This window comes from Desmodus rotundus, chromosome 5 (assembly GCF_022682495.2).
Source record: "Desmodus rotundus isolate HL8 chromosome 5, HLdesRot8A.1, whole genome shotgun sequence".
In the NCBI taxonomy this organism is placed as follows: domain Eukaryota; kingdom Metazoa; phylum Chordata; class Mammalia; order Chiroptera; family Phyllostomidae; genus Desmodus; species Desmodus rotundus.
In genome coordinates this window covers 135,708,067-135,719,420 of record NC_071391.1, presented here as the reverse complement: position 1 = coordinate 135,719,420, position 11,354 = coordinate 135,708,067, and the positions used below count along the sequence as shown (strand labels likewise).

Here is an 11,354-nt window from a genome sequence, read left to right as displayed (position 1 = left end):
GACTGACTAGACTGACTAGATCTTGTTGGGGCCTCAGATTCTGCATTTCTATCAGGCTCCCAGCTGATTCCAATATTGCTGGTCCAATATGCTCACACAGTGAGCACCAAGGCTGGGCTCTGGAAATCCACTGTTGAACAGGATTGACAAAGGCGCATCTTGCATCTCACAAGTGGAGCTGAATCTAAGCCTTTTTAGTATAAACCTACCTTTTGGAAATGCAGCGAGATTAAAAGAGCCTGGTTCCCTGGAGGCACTTAAATTTAGCTTCCTTCCTGCTTTTGGAGAGACTCCCCACCTGCCTTCTAGGAGGGCATTGATTGGGCCAGATGATGGTGAACTGTTCAAATCTGGTGTGTCAGCCACAGACTCTAGAAAAAACAAGCAGTGGGAGGTCTCCTGAGAGCCAGGCGGGGTCTTCAGTGATTGTGGACAGAGAGGGTCCACCGGGCACTGAGGACAACAGAGAGGAAGCTTCAGGCTGGGCACAGGGCAGTGCAGCAGAGAGTGCTTCCTTCTGTGCCAGGGAGGGCCGGGGTCTGAAAGAAACAAGGCCGCCGCCCCGGGCCTGCCCAACTCCCCATCTGCTCAGGGAGAAAAAGGACACGGAGCAGAGGCAGGAATTCAGGCAATTAATCCTTTATTTAAAGAATAATAAACCGCCAGATTTTACATACTGAAAGAGGGAACAAGGTAAAAGGGGTTAAAAACTAAAAAGAAAGGACGGCAGACACCAATTAACACAATGCTAATTGACAATTTCCCCAAGCTTCCATGAAACATGCCAGGCCGATTTCCCCAATTGCTAATTAAATCAAACCGCACACACAATACTAATTTCCCTAACTTAGGGAACTCAGTAGACAAATAAAATGAGAAAGTAACTTAAACATTTTGTCAAAGTATGGGAAGAAGGATGAATGAAATCTTAACATGAATAAACTTTGGCTCCATGTAAATTTGTTAAGGTTCTGGCATGTTTAATGAAGTCTTGAAATATCCCAGTATCTCCAGTCTGTTCACAATTGCATAAATGCCCTTTGCTAATCACAAAATAATACACAGCAGTCCTCTTAAACTTACGTTCTTTCCCTCCGGTGAAGGGTACCCAGCGCATCATGGAAGTGACATGTAAATTGCACCATTTAAAAATTATAAAATACCTACTTAATTACAATTAAAAACAAAGGAATAAGTTTTCTTTAAAATAGTCCCTGAGGTTCTTTGAGCTGGAGTCTGGCTTTGTGAAAAAGAGAAGCCAGTCACTTAATCACACAGTTGAATATAGAGGCAGCTCGCCTTGGCTGTCGTTCTCGCAGTCTCCCCCTCCCCCAGCCCGGCACACATGCTTGCTCTCATCTCTCCCGGGGGCCCCATCACCCCCTCTTCCCACCAGCCCCCGTTGCAGCCTGCTTTGAAGTGTCCCCTTTACCCTCTGTGCTGCACTCAGGGCCCACTAGAAGCATCCCCGTTGAATTATGCCATCACAGAATGGGGATGGGTCCTGGAGGTCATCTCTCCATTTCACTCATTTTCACTCATTTCACTACGGAGGAAACTCATGCCAGGAGATAAGGATGTGCCTGAAATCCGACAGCTGGTTTGCGGCCTCCAGGTTTTTTTTTTTAATTATGGAAGAAATATATGATTATCTTATTAGTCCCAGCTAACACTTGCATAGTGTTTACTGTGTGCCAGCCACGGGTCTAAGCACTCCACAAGATGAACCCAACTGTTCCTCACGGTGATCCTGAGAGGCCAGTACCACCATTTTCCCATTTCACAGAGAAAGAGACTGAGGTACTGGAATGTTAAGTAACTTACCCGAGGCCCCACCCCAAAGTGGCAGAACTAGATTTTATTCCAGGAAGACTGGCTTCAGGTCCATGCTCTTGACCACTCAGTTAATCTGCTCCTTTGTGGACTGATTAGAAAATGCAGATACAAATAAAGTAGAACATGGTAAATAAGCATCACCTGTAATAACACTACCCCGACAGACAGATATAACCAGTATTAGAATTTTGAATATAACCTAATTTATTCCTTCTTCTTACATATTAAAAAATAGAATCAAACATGTTCACATGCTTTCGCATATTCACCTGATTTCTCTTTCTTCTCTTAATGGCAGCTTTCCTTTGCTTACTGGTACATGCTGCGTAACCTTCAGTGGTTGGAATGCGTCCCATTGAATGAATGTGCCACAGTTTAGCCTACGCATTGTGGTCAATATTTAGGTGGTTTTCTTCTTTCGCTCTTATAGCATGTTGCATCAGGCATCTGTACAGAAACACCTTTATCTTGTTTTTTATGTAATTCCTTCACTAGTGAATATATGGAAATCAGAATATCTAAAAGGTGAGGAGGAGGGAGGGAGTGGCAGGTGGAGGTAGGGGACATCTACCGGATACACAGAACTAGGAAGGTGGACCCCCAGCCAGCGATGAAGGAAATCCCTTTTCCCCAAATGAAATATTTCACCTAACATCCATTCTTGTGTACCCCCATTTTGTGGGGATCATTAAGGCAAGGGCCAGAGCCCCCCTGCCCCACCCTCCAAAAATATGATAGGAAACTCACCTTCTGTGGTTCAGTAAGCTATTCTTTGAGGGGGTAAGTAGTTAGCTTTAGGCATGAGTGTGTTTTCAAAATTATTATTATTTTAGGGTAATTGCTCTTCAGTGGGATATATGAGAAGTAGTCTGTTGGTAAACTTGTTTACATGAGCCTAAATATTCCACTCACCAGACAGAGGGGCAGGTAGACATCTCTGCTCAGCCTGGGATATAGGCATGGGAGATGGCCAGGCATAGCTGCAGAGCTGGGTTCTTTGGCCTTTTTGTCCTGGCTGGCATCCGTAATGCAGTTGTCAAAAGGGAGGCTGCTTATCTGTCCTTGTCCCTTCCTGGGACAAAGGCAGACCTGTCACCATCAGATCAAGGGAACTCTGGAATCATGTGGAAGGACAGCTGAAAGTCTTCTCATTCATTGTGATTTATCATAATCACTGGCCCCTCCCCCAGGATGAAATAGGAATAAAATAGTAAGTAATGTGATAGGTTAATGCAGATAATTAAAGAGAGTTTAAGACCAGTGTGAGACTGAACTGTGTGTGTGGGTGGTTGAAATGGTTGTTTGATGTGAAAGTCAATGATTGAATTATTCAGAGAGAGTGATTTCCAAATGATAATTTTACACTTTACATAACTGATTTTGATTTATTATAGTGGCACCCGTCGAGCTGCTTTAGTTCTAAGGGCCTGTCAGCTTTTCCATCCCAAACCCTTGGTCTGGAGCCCCGCTGCCCCACACAAACCTGCTCATGTCTGAGATTTGACATTGTTGTTGTTATCTCTCTGGCATGGCTTCCCCCCAATACCCCCTGTCCCTCGTAAGAGTTTATGGCTTGCTTGGCTTTGCAATTTATAATCTGGCAGAGGTGTGCGTGTGTGCGCACGCGTGCGCACAAGTGAGTGCACACAGGCCTGCGTTTGTGTGTAGTGAAAGGCCCAGATAACCTGATCTCTCTTTCCCTCTCCTTGTGGCTTTACGGAAGCTTTGATCTTTTGTCATTTAGCAAGAGGTAGGGCTGTGCTGGGAATAGGACCCCACGGGCAGCTGGAATGAAAACGGTGCCGCAGAGGCAGATTGCAGCGCTGCTTCAGAACTGGAGGGAGCGAGTACAAAGCGTGGGGCAGCCCTACTTCAGAATCAGCCCAAGAGATGGAATGGAAGACTCTGAGAAGGTCTGAACTTAGCACCAGGTAAATTCGTCTGAAATATCAGGCCTCCAGAGACTGCTGCTGCTTCTCTTCTAAATCTTTTTGCTGGAAGTGACACAAGCCAAGACACAGATTTCCTGCAGATCTTTTTTGGAACAGCCTAGAATGCAAGTGCCACATGACTGGCAAGTGGGTTACTTACCTAAACTTGTCTGCTTGGCTAACACCATACTCTGCCCCCTCTTCAGTCCCAGTCCCTTCTTGCTTTGGGACACCTGGGAGGGGATTGCTTGTTCTTACGGCTGGAAGTAGTGGCACAGGAACCATTCATTGGCTGTCTGACTGAGCACTAACATATGGTGCTATGATAGGGACAAGAGCTAACGTTTGATGCGTGCTTACTTTGTGACAAATACTCTTTGAAGGACTTTATTTTAACATTTAATTTTCTGAAGAGCCCTACGAAGTAGTTCTATTTTTTGCCCCATTTTAGTTCTTAGTAAACTGAGGGTAACTAACTGCCCCTGAGCAGTCCGTGCAGTGTCTGCACTCAGAGCTCTGCTGCAGCGCCTGTCCTAGTGGAAGATGCCACATTCTTCGTTTACTCCTTCAGGAGAGGAGATCTTTGCTTGCCCACCCTTTTGGATGGCTGGTTGCAGGTCTGTGATCTGTGGCTCCAAAGTAGGCAGGAATAGAGCAGCCCCATTCAAGAATATGCTGGGAAATTGTGGGGCAACTCAAGGAGTCTGGGGATGGCGAGGAAAGGTTGGGGTGAGTGGGAGGAAGGAAAAGGGGCTAGGACACCTATGTGAAAGAAGGGCAGGAGCGGGGAGGGAAGGGAGGCATCAACAAAGCGGTTCTGGAAGGCCAGACCCTATCCTGCCATCTGGTTTGGCACTGAGGTCGGATTCCCATGACAACAGGTCCTGAAAGTAGCTTTAAGTTTCCCAACCTGTAGAACTTGTCAGCTGCACACTGCCCCTCTTCTCTGCTTTGGTCTAACTTTAATTACCATGTTAAAAGTGCCTCAAACTGCGGTTCCGTTACTGCTGAAGGTACCCAGTGCTGCCCAGTTAACCTGGTGGATGATTTTAAGGAAGGGGAGTTAAATAATATAGTTGGTACTCAAAATATTAGTTTTAAAGCAAAAAAATCAATATATTATGGAGTAGACAACAAAATTCTATTATATTCTTAAGATGAAATATAGGGTTTCTCAGAACTCTTTTCCGTTCACCGGAATTCTGAGCTCATTTCCCATACTTGGTTCCCACTCTTGTCTACTCTTCGGGGCTTTGAGGGAGAAAATCAGGGGCTACCTTGTTGCACATGACCCCCCTAGTGTTGCCCAGCAATCCTGTAGGGCAGGTGAGGCCTAGCTCCAATCCGGCACTCTTTCTGTATGACTCCAGGGGACTCGATTCTGGAGCGACCCCTGTGGATAATATTCTAATAAACTTGGGGGGAGTAGAATGCCTGTCAGAGGAAGACAGGAACCCTAGAGGCCTTAGAGAGAAGAGAATGGAAACATAAAAGACAAAAGATAATACGAACAAATTTATAAGACAGATGACCAACTAGGACAAGATATATGCATCACATATAAAGGATTAATATTCTTAATATACAAAGAGGTCTTAGAAAGCAGCAAGCAAAAAACAATCCCTAGAAAATGGGCAAAAGTTTGAACAGGCAATCTACTGAAAATTGTATATACTAATGGCTGGTGGCCATTTGAAAAGATACACAGCCTCCCCAGTTATTAAACAAATGTTAAACATACATTTTTCTTTTTACCTAGGAGATCTGCAAAAATGAAAACAGTTTGATGCTGGCAAGCGAGCAGGGAAATGGTGTACTCATGTAGTGTGGTGGCAATGGGTAATTGGCACAGCCTTTCTGGTGGGGATTTTGGCTGGATTTCTCAGGGTTTAAAATGCTGTTATCCAGCACCTAAGAATAAAATAGTAACAGGGGTATTGTATCTGCATAAGGACATATGTATTTTGACATTCTTTATAGTAGGTTTGTGAAATAGTTGGTTGCAACTTAAATGTCCAGTAATAGGGGAAAGGGTGACCTATACAGTTTCAACCATGTGATAGAATATTTTGTAGCTATTACCTTATTAGGTAAATCTTTGTATCCTGACTTGGTAATAAGCCCAGTGCAGGCCGACAGGCAGACTGTGATCACTCACTTTTTGATTAAAAAAAAGATGTGTGTTTACATAAAGCTATGTTGTCTAAACATAGGTACAGATCAGGAAAGAAATGCACCAAATTCCAAAAACAGCTATTGTCAGTGAGATTAGAGATGGCTTTTCTTCTATGTGTTTTGTAGTGTTTTGCAGAATTGAAACAATATACAAACAAATGCACTCTTGTTGTTGCATTTCCTTTCTGTGCACTCATTGACCCGTATTTACCATTTTGTATTCCTGGTTCTGTCCAGATAAGTAAACCAACCCCCTCTCTGCCACCCCGCCCCACGATACTTAGGATTCCAAGTTTTCAGTCCTGGAGTTGAACTTGAGGTTTCATCCAACCTCCTTGTTTTGCAAATGTGTTTGAGGCTCTGAAGAAACACATGTCTCCATGTCCTTAGTACTGTCCTGGCATGTTTGTTGTCCCAATATCCTGTCTGATTGATTAGTTCTCCTTTTCAGTCTCAGATGCTTCCTGGTCTGGACTATAAATGACATGGCTGCCCTGCTCATAGAGGTCAAATAACAGCTCACATTCAGAGTTCGTGAGAGGTGGAGGCAGGGATCAGAGCTCCTAATTTCATTGGATTTAATGAAAGGCAATTCCTGCCCTCAGTGAGCTTCTAGGAGCTTTGGCCAGAAAAGGCATTTCCCCACAAAGGCAGGTGGTTATCTCTGGAGAAGAATACTGGATTTAGGTTCAGACTGCATTCAGTTTTTTCTTCTGCTTCTTACTGGCTGTTGGTCTTTGACAAGTCAGTTAATGTTTCTGAATCTCAGCTTCCTTCTTTATACAGGGTCCAGCAGAAGTAAGGCCTGCTTGAGTGTGGTTGGTAGGGTAATAACATGGGTATAATAACTCATAGTTTTAATTTGCAGATTTCACCTAAAATGTCATATGGTGTGCTTGAGTGTGATATTGCTATGTTACAGAATTACATGCTTATGATTTTGTAATAAAAGATTTTGTAATAAAAGAGGGGCATTATTTTTGCCAGACCCTGTATGTGGGATAATAGGACCTCTCTCAGAGGGTTGATATCAGTTGTACATAAAATGCTGAGCATAGTGCTTAGTATATAACTTCATTTATGTAAAGACCAGTTAAGTGTCATTTTAAATTATTGTAAAGCTACAAGTGTATGGAAGCCTGATGTAGAATATGGAATTTTTGCTGTGTCCTGGCATTGAAGGACACCAGGTACCTTGGATAATCCTGTTCTCCTTTCATAGATACACTTTCCAATATCCAAGGGAAAGTTCTGTTTTAGGGATGCTGGATGATGGAAGAGCTTTTAGCTGTTAGAGGTCAAAGTTGATGGCTAAGTGGTTTGGTTCTCTCAGGGGAGTGTTGTAGAGCTAGAGGCTCTTGCAGTCAGAAGTGAACTTGGAAATGATCTGGGGCCACTCTGGGCAGAAATTGCTCAGGTAGCCTCTGGTAGCCAGAACCTATACTGTCTTGTGCTGATCCTGCTGGGAAACAATCCCAAGAAGCCCTCTGGGCCTCTCCCTTGTCTCTGGCCCTCCTCCTCCAGGAGCACGGTTGGGAACTGCCTTTCAAAGGTCCCCCTGCTGCATCTCACTTGGAGTACCTACTGCTCAGCTGGTTAGGAGCCTCGGTCAGCGGTACTTGGTGGTCAGTTCACATCCTTTGTGTCCTTGGCAATGGCTAAATCTCTAGGTAAATACCTCCATTGTTTCCTGGTGAGCACAGAAAAGGGCTTTTGGGTTTTCACTTCTGAGCTAGGCAAGAAGAAGTGACAAAGGACTAGATGAAAACAGTAACAATAATACCAATACTTTTTACACTTCAAAACAGTACTCAGTCTGGATTCAAAATGGTACTTGATTTGTTTGGAAATTTGAGCACAAAATCTCAATCATTGTTAGCTCAGCAGTGAACAGCATTCAGAAGGGTTTTGTGGTTAGGTTTATTTTTCATTTTCATGTTTTCTTTTCTTGTAGTTTGAGTATAGTATTTCCAAAAGAGATAGATTATTCCAGGACAACAAAGGCATACGCCACCATGCTGAACATGAACTAACATTATTGGACAAAAAGCTTTATAATATTCAGTATCTAGGTTTGCCACAACAAGAATTTTTAATATTTAGTGAGCATCTACTACATGGCAGACTCTGTGCTAAGTCCTTTACAAGCATCATGTCTTTTAATTCTAATGAGAACTTCTGAGTTTGGTGCTGTGATTATTGCATTTATTGAAATGCTGAAACTAGGCTTAAAGAAATTAACTTGCCCCTCGTTTCCCAGCTAGAAAATTCCAGAACATGAGCTGATCTCTCTGATGTCAACAATCATGTCCTACCTCCATAACCTACAGTGTGCCAGGTGTTGCCCTAGAGAAAGCTCTTTTGTTAGCAGGTTTTGACCATGAATTTCCATGGCAAACTTAAAATATTTTTGCCCAGTTCTGGTTGACGCCTCTCTCTTCTTCCATCTCCTTTCTTTTTTCTAGAGGAAGTCCCAAATACCTGCTGGTTGTCATATCTCTCCGCCTATGTGGTCAATGTTTAATTACATTAGCATTTGTTTTCACTAAAAAAGTAATCACATTACTGCCTTTCATGTCACATTAGTGAAAATGGATACCAATATGATACATATTAATAGAATATGATGGGAAATTGCTAATACAATTAGACTTTCACATTTTATTAGTTCTGGGGTGACACTGTATGCTGAAGAACAGCTCACTTTAGCATCGACAAGGAACAAGATGGAAAGTGGTGGATGCCTTTCTATCCTGCATGGACAGGAAGGCTCCCAGGGGCCCTGGAACCTTCATGGGGTCCTACACTCAGTTTCTGAGCCCCACTTCCTGTTCCCTCCTGTAACATGAGCACCTTTTGGATTTGGGCCGGGAGAGGAGTTCCTCCTTCACAGCCAGGCTATGTTGCCTGAACTGTGGTCATTAAAGTATCATGTGACATGATCCTGCCTGGGTGGCCCCAGATCAGATAGAATTAATATTTCATTATCCCTTCTGTGGCGGGTGCTGGCGGAGAGGGTGACACAGGCAGGGAAAATGTCCCCAGGGCCCTTTCCGACACTCAGCAGCAGCTTTCCAATAGGCCTCTGCCGTTGGCTGGGGCCTCAGGAGTAACATTGGGTTGCTTTGGCCGCCCAGAGGTCTTTCCACCTTCCATCCTTCTCTTCCTGCCCAGCACCCTCCTTTTCTTCCACTCACCCAAGTGATGGTTGGAAAACCCTTGACTGCATCACTGGCAGACATCTGTAGGTGCTACTTTTGAAGAGCATTTGTCGTTCATACTCAGTCCTCCTTAATTGCTTCCTGCCATGTTGGATCTCACTCCTGTGACTTTGTCTCCTCATGTCCCCTACTCAGAACATTGGGTTCCAATGCCTTTTAAGGCCCATTTTAAATCCTCTTTCTTCCATGAAGCTTTCCCTGCCCACCCCAAGCCGATGTAACCCCTGAACTGAACACACACTGCATACCTACTTATGTGTTCTCATATGACCTCTCTAACAAGTTACGGGGGCCACTTCCTGGCCTTGTTCAAAAGAAAAGAAAATGTGATTCCTAATTCTGAGAGTTTGATAGAGTTAATGTTAGACTTGAGAAGAAATGAGGGCCACTGTGGACTCCCCAGAGCAGGGGATGCGGTGCAGGCTGGTGAGTAAGGAAGTACCAGGACTCAGAGAGGAGCAGGGTTCCTGCTTGCCTTCCCTCTGCAGCTCCTCTCCCAGCATTTGGTTTTATCTGTCTTTCCTGGGAACATGATCCAGAACTTGGTATCTTGGACTAGAACTTGTGGTGTGACAATTGGGAAGAGACACGGGCAATTAAGGAAGGCATCTGTTGCCTTGACAAAGAAAGGATTCAGAAGGAGGGGAAGGGAAGCAGGTAAAAAGAATAAAGGGGGAATGAGGACAAGCTGGCTTTTAAATGATAGGTAATTTACTCTGAAGAAAAATTTTCACTGCGGAAATAATAAAAAGAGAACTTACAGCTTCAGAACAACCTTAATCAACCTTAGTCAATATGGTAGCAGGGATTGCACCCACCAGCTCTTTCAGACTCCTCTGCAGGGGAGGCTGTCATGGGAACCTCAGGAGAGAACGTGGGGAGGCAGCCTGCTGGAACCTTTCTGTCCAGAAGTTTATTAATTTGCATGGCCGAGGGCAAGATCACTGGTCTGTGGGTTGGGAAACCTGAGTCTACATTTTGGATTCTTCAACTGAAGAACTGACGGGTGCTGCAATAGGTGATGGGTGAAACTGTATTTTACTGTGAAATTCTGTAACTCTATTGGGGAATGCATCTACAAAGTGTCAAAGAGGAGATCCTGAGAGTCAGACCTGGTGGTGGAGCGCTGGAGGTGGGTAGATATGGAGGGGACCTGGGAGGATCTAGATTGGTGGAGCAGGAGGCTGGGGAGTGCTCTCAGGGCAGAAGGGGCAGCAGAAAAGAGGGGTGGGCAGGAATTCCCATTGGGACATGGCTGTTGTGAATAAGAGGGTTCTAGAGGGAGGCCGAACTTCAAGGTTGGGGCCAGATGGTGGGCAGTATGGGATGGCAGCCTAGAAAGTGTGGGCATGATCATATATGTATAAGGAAGCCAGAGGAGGCAGACTCTGTCTCTCCCCGGAAATTTCCCTTTCTCTGATGGCTCATGAGGGACCCCAGGATGGCAGCCGCTTCTGTCCAGTCCATTCTCCAGGAATGCTGGCAGATGATCCTGTTGAGATCATCTGTGAGGGGACCCTGTGAGAGGGGGCCCTGTGAGAGGTGGGTCTGAAGGAAGCTGCCCAGGGGTAGGATATGTTAGAAGGGTAGGTTTACTAATCAGCTTTCAAAGTAAAGGGAAAGCTGAGGGTATATTGGGGACCTCTTTTAAAATTCATACCCAGTCTGCCTCTTTGAGGGTGAAAGACTTTCAAAGGGAACGAGAAGTCCCTAGCTGGAATAGCTTACTTACTTCTACCTCTCCCATCTAGGTGTCTCAGTGGGTGTCTTGCTCTTGCCTCTTGAGAACACACAGACACAGACACACAGACATACAGACACACAGACACAGAGCTTGAAGGTGACCGTGGGAGCATGCCTGGCTCACATGGAGTCCTGCAAGATCCCACACATGGTGAAGGTAAAATTGAGGCCATAGTCAATCATTTAATGAGCCCAGTGAGTCCTGACCCAGTATTCCAGGCCAGGGGGTTTTGGCTACAAAATGTCACCCAGGCTAGGGGACATTTCATGGATGCCAAACCATCACTGTTGCCATAGAAGGGAGGATGATAACCAAGCCTCAAAACATGCCACTGACTGGTGTGGTCCCTTTCACTTGTTCTTCCCAATGTTTTTCCTAAATGCACATGTGAAATGGGTGTTTGTAAGTTCCACGGATTACATATTGAAACTGTTATCACCATTCGGG

The 11,354-nt window shown here is 44.7% G+C and overlaps 1 long non-coding RNA gene across 2 annotated transcripts in view; it reads left to right on the top strand.

Moving 5' to 3' along the window:
- The first annotated feature begins 2,918 nt into the window (after positions 1 to 2,918).
- Positions 2,919 to 11,354, top strand: part of LOC123478965 (uncharacterized) — an 89,845-nt gene continuing 81,409 nt past the window's right edge. For both annotated transcript variants that reach the window (XR_008426969.1, XR_008426968.1), the window contains exon 1: positions 2,919 to 3,046. This is a non-coding gene — a long non-coding RNA (uncharacterized lncRNA). The remainder of the gene's footprint in view (positions 3,047 to 11,354) is intronic.